The sequence below is a fragment of the Rhodnius prolixus genome, unplaced genomic scaffold (assembly GCF_049639745.1).
Source record: "Rhodnius prolixus isolate KJV_2025 unplaced genomic scaffold, Rpr scaffold_2, whole genome shotgun sequence".
NCBI classification, from domain to species: domain Eukaryota; kingdom Metazoa; phylum Arthropoda; class Insecta; order Hemiptera; family Reduviidae; genus Rhodnius; species Rhodnius prolixus.
This window is the reverse complement of record NW_027411592.1, coordinates 52,585,167-52,602,099: the sequence shown is the minus strand read 5'-3', so window position 1 is coordinate 52,602,099 and position 16,933 is coordinate 52,585,167. Positions and strand designations below refer to the sequence as shown.

Sequence of the window (16,933 nt, the reverse complement as noted above, 5' to 3'; positions counted from 1 at the left end):
CGATAAAATATTATTAAAAAGAGACAATTCTTTCCCAGCGAGTATCTGTCACAACTCTAATCTTATAAATTCTTTACATTCTTGCAGCATTTTAATTGCTTTCTTAGTGCTAAAACTAAATTGTTTTCCTTACATTATTCTCAAACCCCCGAATTTTGGATAAACACAATTAAAAAACTCTGCTCAATAGAATGAATACAAGTGATTAGGTCATGCATTTCACAAAATTGAAACTTTTGGAACCAACACTAAACAAATCCAGGCAATGATGTCACCGAGTTCTCGTAAAAACGTATGGAGAACATATCAAACAGGTAGGGGGAAGGCAAGAATTACAGACAAGGAAAAATCTTAGCAAAGTAGCTACTAATCTTCCTTAATTCGTAATTTTTTCTTTTCCTGCTTGGTTACTTGCCAGGGAATCTGTGGAAGATCATGTTCTCACTTAGTGCTGGTAATTAGTTTGAATATTCTAATACAATCTTGTTAAACATCTAAATCTAATGCAAATTTAATTAGTTCAGCAGTGGTGGATAATGTTTTTGATTTTGATTGGATCCCTGACCTATTTTGGACTTACATTCATCATTAGATTAACAAGTGTGGTGTAGAGATTTCGACTTCACGTACGCTTTCTTCTCGTACACTACACTTGCTGACTCAGCCTCTAATGGTAGATGAAAACCCAAAACCGGTCATGGATGCAATAAAACCAGAACGCTACGTTCGGGTGAAATAAAAAAAAAGACATCTAACTCTAACTTGGATGTTATTGTGAACTCTTTATCAATGCCACGACCTCTAAATGCCTCGGGCGTTCCTAAACAGCAAAGCGGATTACCTAGCTGGTATTTTTTTTGTTTTTAAATTTTTGCTGTGATTTTTTTTTTTGCGGCGATCACTGCCAGTTTTTTGCTGCTATTTTTTTTCCGAGCCAGAATTGAGACACCACGATAAAGGAGTTAGTTAAATTTTTCTAGTTTTCATCGAAAATGGCTGAAACAGTTTTCCTCAAAACTATGTTTTATATTCACACAGATTTTATTAAATTAAATAAAATAACTCCTTCCCATAAGAATAATTTGTGTACCAAACTTAATGGAATCAATTGGGTTATTTATAAAAATATTAATTTAATGTAAAAACATAAAATAACTCCGGAAATTCAATTTCCGGTGACGGTAATGCCTGATTAAATTTGCGTTTAATAGAATTGTACTTTGCCCTGTAATGGCCTTCTAAAGATACAATATCTTTCCCACGGAACTGCTCTAAAATAAATATTCTTTGAAAAACCTTTTCCCATATTATTTTTGAGCAATACTTTAACTAGTTAGCGAAAATAACTTCTTTTTTTTATCCTTAATGGTGTATTTCCTAAGAAAACTTTTTATCAACCAATTATTTGCAATTGGAAAATTACTAACAAGCGAATGTGAACTTTGAATAAAATGTCTTGAAAGATACCCAGTTGTATCACTTCATAACGTTGGAATTCGTGAAGAAGACTACTAGATTCAATCGTCGGAGTAGTTAGGCTTGAAAGCTGTTCTACAAGAGGATTGTGATCAGCATAAGAAGTAGTGTAATCTTAGATAATAGAATTTTAATAGATGGGACCTGAATAGATCTATAGGGTTCTATTGAAGAGATAATAAGGAGCATTGGTGATTTTTACAAGGATTTTGGATTAAAGAGGTTTGGATTTAGTGAAAGTTGGCGTATAATCCATATAGATCGCAGCAAAGTTTTGTAAAACAATAAGTTTTATTTTGTCCATCTGTAACGCTATGTACTTCTAAAAGGAAGCCAAGTATTATGGGACATGTTAGTGTATCGAAGCGTAAAAATGGTTCTAATCTACTTCATCCACTTTTCAATCATCCATTTTGTGTCCCACTTTTCTATGGAGTGAAAACTTGAAAATGAAATGCCACACTTCCTCTTATGAGGTCATAACAGGACGTGATTATCTTTAAACAGTATGAGCAAGTAATAAACATTATTGTACTGTACTAGTAACATTCAATAACTGTGTGTAATTTGTGTAAATTACAATAACAATGCTAATAATTTTTATAACGTAGACAGTTTAATATTCATTGGCCGTATAACCTGTTATAGAATGTGAGAGATAATTTTATTTAAATACAAAACCACAGAGGCAAGAAGAAGAAATTGTTAAAGAAGGCGGAGACTGTTTCACCGTGATAAATGGTACAGCCTCCTCTCAAACCCTCCACTTCAATGTGCTCCATACACACCTACATATTCGTGTTAGTAGACGACCCGGCGTTGGGTGCAGTGTATTTATATGTAGTTAAGTAAGTATAGAGGACTAAATCAACTGAGTCACTCCCCCAAGTTTGGGCCAGAAGAAGTTTGGTAGTGGTAGGACTTAGAAAGCGACATATACCCACTTCTTGTCTGACACAGGGGGAGGTTCTTGTGTGTTGGTTTGCTGGCTGGCTGGCGTGGCGATGACTATGGTTTGAGGTGCATGCAAGCACTGGGAGAGTCCCCACTTCCTCACGACACAAGAATCCAATTTACAAACAGACCTTCTGGGGGATCCCTACTTAAAGAAATTGAAACGGGAGCCAAAAAACCTTCTCCCTACTTTTCTATAGCATCACCACAGAAATGCTCGTGTTTGTCATTGTGTGATTGCTAGAGGACAATCTTGCTTGCAAGGGGTGGAGAGCTAGGGGAAAGTAAGTAAGAGAGAACTGGTGTACACAGTGTGCAGTGGGTATTGTGTTGTAGTCTGTGCGTAGGTATGCGCGCAATAATGGGCTATATAGTGATAACTATACTCCAGGAACTGTAGGGATACGATTACCCTTTTTAGTTTGTGTTGTAGCAATAGAGGATAGTTTGTTAATTAACCGTTGTTTGGTTGGTTGGTTGTTTTCATTAACACTTCAGTATTGTTACAGCCCAAGGAGTCCTTGTATCATATAACAACAACAAGAAGACCACACACATGGACTCTTCTTCAACAGACACGTGTACCTTCTTTCTTTGACTCATATAAAAACGCAATATTTCTGCCATATTTTTTACATAAATACTAACAAGGTAAAGAACTTCAAAAAGATTACCGCGCCCTGAAACTCATTAGTGTGTCATATGTTTTAGATCAAGATCCTGCATGAGAAGGAAGAAAGATTATTGCCAATTTCAGTCATTATTTTTACCAAGCTTTCGACCTAGGGTCATCTCCAGAGCTTAAGCTGGTTGGTTGACAATTATAATATTTGTTGGATCGTTTTATGTAAGTTTGGAGTGTATTCCGTCCGGGCTGTCGTATGAGCTCTGCTTCACATGATGCATCTCATTTATTTATCACTATCTTTAGATGAATATAATTGAATAAATACAGTTCATTTGCATACATCAAATTATTATATAGATAAAATCGTTATTTCATTAGAATATGAGTTGTAATTCATCTTCTGCAAAAATGAGTCAATTTACAAATTAATCTTTAGTTCTCTTCCTGTAATTCCTCTGGCAATCACAAAATTAACAAGTTCTAAAAACTTAAATTAAGTTATTTTCCTGGATTAAGTCTATTATCTGGGTATTTTTATTAATCTTAGTAAAATATCCAGCTGCAAAAATTGAATGAAAACTATAAAAAAAAAAAAGAAGAGAACTTTAAAAGTTAAATCTCCGTTTGAATTTCTTGTATCGCTAGTCAAAAACGTTGATCACATTTTGACAGATTTTATTCAAAACTTTTAAGAGTATGACAGCTTGTTTATGACATTGAAAAGCGTTTCGGCATGTGCTGCAAGTTTTATGAAAGCAATTTCCTCTCTAGAGCATTCCTTTAAAATAATTTTATTTGAAAAAATGTTCAAATAAAATGGGAAAATTCTCAGAAAATAGATCTTTTATGAAGTTTATTAAGGCTGCGCTTTCTAGCCAGTAAATATTGTGCTAAGTAAGGAGGAGTTCCTAGGGCTTTTGTCATATATATGTATTCCCCTCTCAGATTTATTATCTAAAGACCAGTTTATGGTTGTGACGTTGAGTGATAGCCAAGTTCTGACTCATGATAACTTCACACCAAACCATCGATTAATACTAAGTCTTATGTGTTTGCGTGTAAGTCTAGTCGAATACTTGCGTTTCCTTGTTCGGCCTTCAATTACGAGAATTATAGGTTAAGAAGAGGAGCATTTCACCTTCTTCTTCATCATCATCATCCTAATTCTAGTTTCTGTATTGTGTCCATCATTTAACAAAAGCTAAATGAACCATTGTTGGCTTCTTCCATCAACATCTCAAGACATTACCACACTGGGTAAAGCCTGCTGCATTTACCTTTTACCTTTTAACTATGGCTTCTCTTTCACCCATACTTCTACCCCATTCATGTAGCATGAACTAAGCATAAAGTAGCTGAACAATTGAATTTTAAAAAAAAGTTCATACTTATACTTGTTAAAGTGATAGTTTTATTATTATTATTTATAGAACAATCCGTTGCCTAGCATTTCTGGCAAGAATATTTATGTAGGCAGAAAATAAAACAAGTAACAACTTTAAACATTAAGTTGAACATAATTGTAACATAAAAACAAAAGACACATATTCTTTTTAGATTACAAGGCTTACACTTACAGCAATTTAGGGGGAAATTGAAACTATTTAGGACGAAAAAAACTATCAGTGTTCATGAACAGACAAGACAGAAGACACACCAACCCTCAAATGATGTAAAACAGTACATTGTAAGTTAGTCCTGAAGATGACCTTAGCCCGTAGGTCGAAAGCTCTGCATAATAAAGTTTAGCATGACTGAAACTGGCATTAATTTTGAAACTATGATTCAGTCACCAAAAATAATGAATAATTTAACAGTATTGTAAAGGTAAGGAGGGCATACATTTCCCTTGAAATGACGTTAATATAAATTGTTTTTTTATTCTCTTTTCTTAGAACTGCCTTAAATTTGATTTCATATGCGGATGAGGTAGAATTTGCCTGTGGGATTCGCTTTACCCTTAAATAGTTGAACACATCAATTTATCATCTCAAATAACTTCAGACTCTACGTGTACTATGGGGAGTATTTGAGGCGTCGAGTGGTTTTAAGTGATGTTGCGAACTTGGAATATTCTACTGAATATTAAAATGACGGAAGTAGTGGCAAGTCTTTTAACTACGAACAGAATTCCTGTGGTTCTTCTCTACAGAATCTGAACATGGTAGTTTCATCATAAATCGATAATCTATAACATTGTATAAATGCTTCTCAAATTGATGCTAGAAAAATTAGGATAATTCTTTTGGTTTTGTTTTGAAAGAGAGTTCTATCGTTAAACGTAATGAATTTTTGGACGTTTAATGTTTTCGTCGTCTGTTCTGTCGTATTTTAAAACTTCATTCTTTTCATGATGAGTTTGATCGAATGATGTCGCTGTTATTCATCATTAAGTTATTACTATAAATATCCTTCGGTAATTTTTATGCCTTTATAAGGACGTTATTTACGATTTTATCTTGGAAACATTCATCATCTTACTAATTATCATTAACGAATATTGAGTGGAATAAATAAATAACTTAGAGTATAGGAAATCCAGTAGAAGAAATCGATCAGCATGATGGTACGTGCCGTGTACAAAAAGGTGGTCACGTCAGGCCCGTACAATGGAGGTGGACAGCAGTGGTGCCTGCTTTACTGGCGGCGGACAGACACCAGAGTCTGCCAAACAAGGAGGCACCGTTACAGAGCGATCTCAGACCATAATATTCTCGCCCTCGCGTGTCCTCCCTACCGCCATCCACTGCTACTAATGCTGCTGGTTTTGTTATGTTGCTCGTAGTAGTAGTATTAGTAGTGTGGTTGGTTTTTTGTTACTGTTGTTAAATCTCAATAAAGTAAAACTGCCCACAAATATGTAAATAAATAGTCATAATCTTCGTCATGAAATACAGTTGTTGGTCTATGATTTACTGTAAATTTTATTGTAAAATTGCATTACAACAAATGGAAGTTGGTTTATTGTGTGAAAAGTTTATTCACCGGTGAGATTGAGAGAGAGATATGTTTCTTCTCTCTTCTGTTTTATTACATTCACCAACCATGGTACCATGGTCGTCATTAGCATCTCAGACAAGCATCCGTGAATGTAATGAAAAACTAATTAGCCACTTTTTTGAGAGATGAAATCAACAGATTCATCAATCAGCTGATGTTGAAAAGTCTTTAAGATTACTTTTTTTTTTTTCATTTCTTTCTCAACTAGAGTGAGTAGCTTGTTGTACAGAATGATGGTAAAAGTATCGTGAGAATCGACCCTATTAAGGGCAAGGATCTGGTCTAATTTCAGGAAGTAAGAATTAGGAAAAACACGTACTGAGGAAACACTTTATGCTTTCTTGCAATTGACAAATTTTTTATAATAAACAGCAGTTGTATTCTATGAATAATTTTTTTAAAAAACTGCAAAATGGAACCTCTAAAGGAGCCATTTCCGGTGGTTCGTTTGTGATCGAGACATCTAAATACGAAGCATCCAGTGGTACCTAAAGAAGTATCAATCAAAGCTCTTGCGATTTTCTGGGTTTTACTTTCTCAAAACAAGGAAGAAGATACTTTGTTTTTGTTTGTGGAATTTTCTTTTTACGCCTTTTTAGCGCACATATTTTAGACAGGATGCTTGACCAGTTTCGAATTTTGATTCATCATCAGAGGTTAATTCTTGTCTACTGCGTGTGTGTATTCCTAGACTCCAAATCTGCTCACTCTAATCCATGCTCCATACTGGAGACTGCTCTCTCTCCCAACGCTGATGGCTCCAAGATTTCCTCAGCTCCTCTATCTCTTAATCCGTTTAAGTATAAAGTACCTCCTACTTTTTTACCAAGCCATAATTTTGCCCGTCCAAATCATATTCAGGTTCAGGTAGACTCGGTTTGAATTTTAGTGAATAATGAACAAATATTGGCATTCAAGCTACATGAGAAGTTGAACTTAAAGCTAAATGAAACAAAAAACAAACGTTTGGCAAAAAGTACGAGCTGTTAGCTTACTGATTAGAGTTTGATTTACGAGAGCATATTCATTTTAGTTTCAGATTCTGCTGACTTTATATTTACTCTGTTTTTTTTGAAACTGTCACCGAAGATATTAAACGAATTGCTAAAACTAAACAGTTCACATAAATCAAACTGAAGAGTTAGAACAGAAAAAACTACTCTAAATACCATTAAAATGTATAATACTACATATATAAAATAGCCATCTTTATAAACCGGTTTTGATCATGCAAAAAAGAAGTGTTAGAATACTACACAGACATCTGTGTAGTATTTTGTCCAGGCTATATAATACGTTTATAATTTGTCAAGCCACTCTCTTATATTAGCAAAAAAATATGCACTAACATAAACATGCTGTAATACTTTTCCATAAGTTAATAATAATGTTCAAAGTGAAGTTTAAATTAACATTTCAGTTTATACATGATATGCCCATCACAGGTAATAATAGGTGGTCTGGATCATAGGTAACCGCTATATGCAAAATAGATTCATTTCATCTTAAATATTCATACACACAAATCTTTGTATCCTATAAACCATTCCATTTTATTATATTTTCAATTTTTATATGAATTCCGTTTATAAAAAAAGTAAATAGCATCATAGTTAGGTAATCTTTTAGATATTGTAGAATAGAATTGTAGATAGAAATAGATGGACTTTCTTTTTGGTGTAATTCACTATTTTCTATAAAAATTAGGTGATATTTTTTTTATACTTGACACTCTATAAATAAGTTTTTTTAAAAAAAAAGTTTGACGGGTATTAGATTATTTAGATTTCCAGGTAGCCCAGCATGTAAGAGGTTTAATTAAAAACAGCCAACTGTTTATTATGTATTGCGTATTAAATACAAACACCTTCAAACCTGACTTTGTTATAATGAAAATACGAGACTGCCCAAATCGTACATACCAGTGCAGTGTTTGGAAAAGAAATGCGGCATAAGCGACTATAGCAGTACAATACAAAATTAAATAAACCTTTGAGGTTTATTAAATAGTGCGATTAATCATTTTAATAGTGTGAGGAACTAACAAAATACTGATTACTATAATCTCACAAAGTAAATCGAAATTCACATTAACTTTAAACTGCTCATACAAACGCTAAAAAAAAAAATTTACCACTTAAGTGAAAGTATACTTGAAAAGTAAAACTTAATTAATGAACTTTTAAATCTAAATTAAAAAGACGAGAAACTATAAACTCACTTACCTCAGCGTATTTGAAAATTTGGAAAAAACAATCTATACGATACTCAGCAGATGGACCAGTACTTCCCACGATCAAACAATAACAGTAATGATTACATTTTGACAAGAATTTATAAATCGTTGCCTTATCAACGGATGTGGTTCCGCCCCAGTATTACAGTAACAAACGTGCTGCATGTGTAGGTCCTCTCTCACCCAGTGGAATAGGCTGTAAGTGATAACGGAATTAGATCGAATTTCCTTATTCTCTTTTATTGCATCGCTTAGTACCAGAAAAGGCGATTCTAGTATGTAAATCGCTTCGGAGCCTTCATAAAGGCAATAGCTTCACACAAGCCGAATATAATGACGAGAGAACCTTTTTTTCGGGCGGCTACTAGACAAGAAAGCAGGAAATGGGCAATACGGTGCTATCCGAGATCTGATAACTCGGTTGGAGGTGTGATAATTTAGAACTGGAATTGCAGTAGGTTTTGTGCTGTGAAAAGGATAATCAATTTCAGAGAGTACTTAATTTCTAAAGAAATTCAGGAAGCTTAAAGTACTATCAAGTGCTAAGTAGTTAATTGATAGCAGTGTGAGACTGCCTGGATGGACGTTTTTTTGTTTATGTACACAGGGTCCATTCGGACGATTGTTGATCTCTTGATGGGCTTCTCTGAGTTAACGCATGCATGGACCGGTTAAAGGATTGCCTGTTTAGCTTTTTGACAGTAAAAAAGAACAACCTGCAGTGCACGAGTATATCCTAGGTTAAGGTATTTACCTTTACAAGGTGTTGGAAGGGCGTGTTAGACCGAGAGATCTACATTTTTGGAAAGATGAACTCATGCCTTCAAGCTTTACACTTGGGTGGTCCCCCCCCCCCAGACACTTGGTACAATCAAACATACCAGAACTGGAGGAGTGCTCCTCCAAGCAGAGGATGTACAAGATATAGAAAAACATTGTTTCTACGTCCCCTGAAACCTCCCCAGATGCTGATCGAAATGTTCCTGAAACCTCCCCAGATGCTGATCGAAATGTTCCTGAAACCTCCCCAGTTGCTGATCGAAATGTTCCTAAACCATTCCAAATCTTTCACATTACAAAAGGAGTTGAGAAGGAATGTAAGTGATGAAATACTGGCACATAAAAATGTAGAAAATTTATCATCCAAATACAAATGAATATCTAGTATATTATCTAGATGTAGCCATACTTAGAAATGTATATATTTCTTGAGAGAGAGAGAGGGCATGATGGGAAGAGGAAGGGAGGAAGGAGAGATTAATATTACAATATGGCACCTTCACTAAAGGCAGAATGAAGCCGCCAAACGGCCTAATAAAAACACCTAATAAAAGTTTATTATATGAAGTTAATGATTCATATTTCAGTACATATATTGAAACATCTCAAGCAGTTCATTAATTTTTATTCACATTATTATTTACAGGTTTTTCTTTTTGTTGTTTTTTCTTTTAATAAACTATCTCTTCGAGTTACTATCCGCTTAATAGTTTCATGGAAAGAAATAGAAATTAAAAGTTGGTAAAAAATACTAAATAAAGATGGGAATGCAGCATTACAGAAATGCGAGTACAACTATGAGATGATTGCATTGAAATTTTATTCTATGTTGAAATTCTCTTCTCACTGTTTCTCACGAGTTAAGGAAAGTCTAGCGATTATGCCAAACTTTAGGCATTGAGTTTTGAACCGGATAACGAAAATATCCTTTTTGACATCTTTCGAATCCGGCAAAGTTTGTTTCTTTAGAAAATTTTTATTTTTATACTATGCGATAACTAGAAATATTTTTCATTGATTCCACAGGAGAGCCGACAGTTACTTTGAGCCCAACAAAATTCTTCGAATCACTTAATGGAAAGTTCTTTGTGATTTTTGCTTATGTTGAAGTGATAAGTGATTTGATAAGCCTTATTAGATCTCTTTTGCTATTCAAAGTCACTTTTCCACAAATCAGAATTCGAATGGAAGCCATAAAAACCAACATAAACCATGCAACGATTTCCTACTTAGTGGAAAACTTCTAGTACTTGGCACACTGTATCTAACTTACGTCCAAACTGCTGTCATTTCGTTAGAGTAGGAGTTTTTAGAGTCTCGAACATTCTTATAGCTAAGCGCAAACGTCTACTTTCTGCAACAAATTGCCTAATTTTTGCACATTCCACATGCATGCATAATCATGGGCCGGTTAACAAGTAAAAAAAAAATACTTTCAACTTGCAAATCACGGTTCTATATCGCTGGTTGGTATTACACATTTAACGCAGACTCGATTAGCTTCTTTCTCAATTCTAAGGATAGTTTCAATTGGTCATTCAATTTGATCTTCTTCTCAGAGCTTCTAACAGCTTGAAGATCCCTTTTTTAAATTCCATTTAAAAGTTGTCAACTAGTAATAATTGCACCTCAGGAGACCTTCATTGGTTACGATATTGCCACTGCGCAGGGTCCTGATATTTAGGATTGACTAATAAAGTTGTAATCTCCCTACTGGTACGGCAATCAAAGAAACGGACATTTAGGGTTAACCAGAAATCCCCCCCAAAAAGTAAATTGATTAAAATTATATTCCAACAGGGCGCCACGATAGCCGAGCGGTTAAGAGGCGAGACCTGCAAAGCTAAATGCATTGTGAAACTGGGTTCGATTCCCGGTCTTTAGGCCTTGGATTTTATTTAATGGTTAATATAAGAAATTTACAGTAAAGTATATTTGCTAATCGCCTCCGTCCAAGACACCTAATTGGTAGTTGGACGTAAAGCCCGCCTGAAAAAAATAGGCAATTACTATACTTTACTTTAAATTCCATTTAGTTCAAAACAGCTTGGAATCGAGTCTTGTCTTTGAATAATAAAAGTTGTTTAACTGAGGTGATAATTCTCTGCTATGGGTAACCCGCAGACGGTATATTTTCAGAACTTGGTTCTTTTAAGGGTAACTGCATTCCTAAAACTTATTCAAGTTGACAGGTCAGGAATCTGTAACATTTGATTTTATATGATTTTCGACCTTTTATCAATGTAAACATGTTGTAAAGAAATTGTTGATTAAAAACAATAATTCTGTTGAAAATTAAAATCAGAAAATTACGATCACGATTCACCCTTTTTCTACTGTAAGAGAAAGGAAGCAAAGAACAATCCAGTCTTTACAGTTTTCCCTCCCAAAAGAAAAAGTAACACATTAACATAAAATTTAAAAATGATTACTTCCGCTTTAACGCTGTCCATAAATAGACGAATAATAATTACCTACAGTTATTAGTTAGCCTTTCTTTTACTGCTTATGAATTATTGTTTCTACGTGTTGAAGTATTAACAGCATCATCATTCTCTCTGTTTCTCTTCACCGCTCATCTCTTATTTACGATGGAACACAGCATTATTTGATGATGGGTCGGTAATCAAAACTGGCTGATAATCACCTACAATCAAAGAAAGAAAGAGAAAAAAACAACTTATGCTAATATCTTTCCATTCTTTCCTTTATCGTGCGGTTAGATTTCGCGGTGGTGGTGATATTAGCGCGGCGATCAGTTCCTCCCTTCCTCCATACTTCTTCTTATAATGTTATTATTGAATTACTGGTTATCATCTCCCATCAAATATTACATATGTGCCTGTATGTGTAGGATATTGCTTTCTGAGGCTGTAATTGAAGCTGTTAGAAATAAGAAAATAAGTAAAAAAAAAAAATCACTTCTGTCATGTAGTTACTAGTTCTTTTAGCTCTCTTTCAATTGTAATATTTGTTTTCTCTTACTGCTGTGAGAGAATGCTAACTTTTATACATTTTTCTTACTGTAAATAGGAACATTATGGTCCCCTAAATGAGAATTTTAACTAACTTATGTATTTTAAACATTTTCCGTGAGAATTTGATATCACAAGTAACTGGTTAATACAAAGCTGCTCCAATGCATTCCCATGGAACGTGTACTGGTCTCTGATTTGGTTTTCTTAAAGCAAGGTACATTGAAGTGCATTCCAATCAGATCTGATGAGTACTCACTGCAATCAGCAGAGCCTGCTTACTTTTTTTTTAGCTCTCCCATTGTTGGTAAAACAATTAAGCTCAGATTCTCCCTAGAGAAGCTCTAGGAAGAATGAGGAGTTAGCGCTCAGGGGAAAACCTGGTGCCAGCACTCTCCTCCACGTCTTCTGAGACTTTTTCGCTAATTAAGCAGGGAACGGTGGGTTTTAAAGAAGGCTGTAACAACTGGTCACTGTAACCTGGTCTAGTAGATTGGAGTGGCCCAATTTCCTGTGTCAGTACATCCTTACACCCAATGCCTACTTTAAGGAGGCACTTTAAATTATAAAAGTACGATTTTTCTAAGCTAGCTGTACTCCTTAACCAACTTAGGTAAGCACTCTTGCCTTCTAAAGAAAGTCCTGGTACAGCCGTCAGAGATGCGTAAATTCTTACTGTTGCCAAAACACTTCGCTTCCCATTATAGGACTGCTGCCTTGGAAGATACACCCTTGACATAATCACACTCTAAGATAAGCATCCTCTTTCAGGGAAGCATGATTTTCATAGCTTTGACACTGGAAAATACTGTGAGTTGATGTGCAAGTTCATTAGCAAAATGTTTTTAGTTTGTCCTTTGAGAAGCCATTTACGTTATAGAGGGATCTGTGCCGTCTCTCTAACTTTTTAGAAGAATGGTTATATTAAAAGAATGGTTTTTAGACTCTAACTTAAGCAAAGGAGGTCTGGATCATCGATTCCCTAAGAGCTCCAGTTCATATTGAAGCTACGATTCATTTTAGTGCTGGATATTTAATAAAGTTGCTGGACAGAGAGGAATGATCGTAATGGACCCTATTCCTGATCCTTTTATTTTTATAAAGAAATAGATTGGTTCAATAGAAAAGTATTGGGCCTAAGCTTAAAAATTCGACTTAGAATTGAAAACTACTTTGATAAACTTATCACTTTTAAATAGATAATAGATTACCTTAGTCTATCAATCGAAAGCTCTTCTTTCTTGACTATTTTTTTGCTACTTTCTGAGCGAATTGTAACTTTGACTTACTCAATTGAGTTACAGTGGTATGTCGGTTCTCAATCACAATACGTTCCGGAAGTGCGGTCGAGAACCGAAACAATTTATCCTATAAGAAATAATGTTAACTAGTTTATTTCGTTTCTAAGCCCCAGAAATATTAGGCCGTTTTACTGGCCTAATTTTTATATTTTATGTAAAAACATGAACCTAAACAAGAAATAAGATCTAAAAGTGTAAATATAAAAACAACTCGGGTGATCGAGTTCCAAATGTTTGTTCGAATTTCAGGACAATATTTTCTCTAATTTCTTGGTCGAATACCGATTTGTTCGAAAGTTAAGTCGTTCGAAAACCGAGGTACCACTGTACTAGTTTTATTGAGCTGACCGTGCATAGTTGCTCTTTGCACCTAACCACGTTTATATACCTCGCATATGTATTGCACACGAAGTAGCTTCACTGAGTGTTTCACGCCAGATAATCCGTTGCTATATACTTAAGAATTCATGGAGGGTAGCAAACGGAAGTTATTAGAACACAGCCCTCCCAAAAGAGTTCTGCTTGAATTCCCTTTCCCTAAACATAAACCAACGTGTTACTTAAGCACAATTCGTTACATATTTAAACAAACAAAATAATAAAGTACATGATGTAAATGCACACCAAGTAACGTAAACATAATAATCACTTCGCACGGCCCTACTTCTTCGCCCTTACTGTCGAAACATCGAACTGCCCTTATTTCTCTTCTCTCCTGTGCTTCCAAGGTATACGTACACAATCCTGGGGCCATGGCTCCATCTTATATTCACCCTCTCCTTTATTCACTGTTATGAACAGTTCTTAGTAATAACTTTGTGAGTTATCATCCCTCAGGACACTTTTCTTCCCTTTTCTGGCCCAACCAACCTGTCTGCTTCCTATTTAACTGAGTTTGTCGAATGTAATAAGTTTTTTTCCCCGCCCCCCAGTACCACCGTTGGGAATTTCTTGCTCCCCCTTTCTTAGACTTTTAGTACAGTGTTGCTTATTCACATAATTTAATATTAAATGCCATATTTAATAGAAATAAAACTTCGAAGAAACGAAACTGAACAATCCAAAGAGAAATCTAATTTAGTTTAACTCTTAATTTGTTTTACTTCCTCGTTTAGTAAGTTAAGCTATGCTGTTGTACAGATTTTTGATTAAGTTTTCATTTTATATATATATATATATATTCGTTTAGATGGATCCTCTATATCCGAATTTTTTTTTACCAAGTTAGCAATAGAAAAGGGATAACAAAGTAACAATTATTATGATAAAGAAGTTGTGATTTGCTAATTATTTGCCGGCAAAAGCTTTGTTTATCAGCAAGACGTTCGCTGACCAATTACTTCCTTATCTCGTGATAGATTATGGTGACTTGCTGCAATCAACTTCTTTCCTGTCACTTCTCCGAACAGTCGTAATAAAGTTCATAGTAATGTTCAGATAGGGATTCCTTTAATCTTCCAGACTTCTACCCTCTGCAATTTTTATCATAAACGTTTCTGTGCAGGATATTTTTCTGTGTAATTTATTGTCCTGTCACATACGAGTTTATTCCTTCTTATGGATTAGATTATCCTTTGTTTTTATGATTTTTTTTTAATGGTATTTCAAATTTTATGGAAGAAAAAGAGATATCTTAAAATTTAGATAAGTAAGTGCACTGTGATAAAATGAGTACTTTTGATTGGAACTTTAAAAAAAAAGGAGTTGCAAGATCATTCCCCTAAGTAACCTCTATTCTCATGTGTGCTTTAGGTTCTCCTACTTGTATGAAACAAGTGGCAACTCAAAATTCAAATAAAACTATGTTAATATCCGGTTTCCGTTTCTACTACCGTAAAAGTTTGTAAATTGCTGACAAACAAAGTTTTTTCTTGGTTTAAATGGGTCAACCTCATCTGTAACAAATACCACTGTTTATTCATGTACGAAGCGGAAATCACTCTTTTCCTCGCCAAACTAGCTCCCAGTTTCGTACTTTTCCTTCATTTTTAGCAATAGAAGTATAGAAAAGGGCCAGCCCCATTTGTAACATTTACCACCGTCCTGTTTATTCATGTACGAAGCGGAAATCACTCATTTCCTCGCCAAACTAGCTCCCAGTTTCGTACTTTTCCTTCATTTTTAGCAATAGAAGTATAAAAAAGGGCCAACCCCATTTGTAACATTTACTACCATCCTGTTTATTCATGTACGAAGCGGAAATCACCCTTTTCCTCGCCAAACTAGCTCCCAGTTTCGTACTTTTCCTTCATTTTTAGCAATAGAAGAATAAAAAAGGGCCAACTCCATTTGTAACATTTACTACAATCCTGTTTATTCATGAACGAAGCGGAAATCACTGTTTTCCTCGCCAAACTAGCTCCCAGTTTCGTACTTTTCCTTCATTTTTAGAAACAGAAGTATAAAAAAGGGCCAGCCCCATTTGTAACATTTACCACCGTCCTGTTTATTCATGTACGAAGCGGAAATCACTCTTTTCCTCGCCAAACTAGCTCCCAGTTTCGTACTTTTCCTTCATTTTTAGCAATAGAAGTATAGAAAAGGGCCAACCCCATTTGTAACATTTACCACCATCCTGTTTATTCATGTACGAAGCAGAAATCACTCTTTTCCTCGCCAAACTAGCTCCCAGTTTCTTACTTTTCCTTCATTTTTAGCAATAGAAGTATAGAAAAGAGCCAGCCCCATCTGTAACATTTACCACCGCCCTGTTTATTCATGTACGAAGCGGAAATCACTCTTTTCCTCGCCAAACTAGCTCCCAGTTTCGTACTTTTCCTTCATTTTTGGCAATAGTAGTTTAGAAAAGGGCCAGCCCCATTTGTAACATTTACCACCGTCCTGTTTATTCATGTACGAAGCAGAAATCACTCTTTTCCTCGCCAAACCAGCTCACAGTTTCGTACTTTTCCTTCATTTTTAGCAATAGAAGTATAGAAAAGGGCCAGCCCCATTTGTAACATTTACCACCGCTCTGTTTATTCATGTTCGAAGTGGAAATCACTCTTTTCCTCGCCAAACTAGCTCCCAGTTTCGTACTTTTCCTTCATTTTTAGCAATAGAAGTATAGAAAAGGGCCAGCCCCATTTGTAACATTTACCACCGTCCTGTTTATTCATGTACGAAGCTGAAATCACTCTTTTCCTCGCCAAACCAGCTCACAGTTTCGTACTTTTCCTTCATTTTTAGCAATAGAAGTATAGAAAAGGGCCAGCCCCATTTGTAACATTTACCACCGTCCTGTTTATTCATGAACGAAGCGGAAATCACTCTTTTCCTCGCCAAACAAGCTCCCAGTTTCGTACTTTTCCTTCATTTTTAGCAATAGAAGTGTAGAAAAGGGCTAACCCCATTTGTAACATTTACTACCATCCTGTTTATTCATGTTCGAAGTGGAAATCACTCTTTTCCTCGCCAAACCAGCTCACAGTTTCTTACTTTTCCTTCATTTTTGGCAATAGAAGTATAGAAGAAGGTCAACCCCATTTGTAACATTTACTACCGTCCTGTTTATTCATATTCGAAGTGGAAATCACTCTTTTCCTCGCCAAACCAGCTCACAGTTTCTTACTTTTCCTTCATT

At 35.2% G+C, this 16,933-nt stretch overlaps 1 protein-coding gene and 1 pseudogene across 3 annotated transcripts in view; one reads left to right on the top strand and one right to left on the bottom strand.

Moving 5' to 3' along the window:
- LOC141449979 (uncharacterized) overlaps positions 1–16,933 on the top strand; it is a 136,918-nt gene that overhangs the window by 37,870 nt on the left and 82,115 nt on the right. The gene's annotated exons all lie outside the window — the stretch shown is intronic.
- On the bottom strand, positions 10,670–10,747 carry LOC141450580 (U4 spliceosomal RNA; annotated as a pseudogene).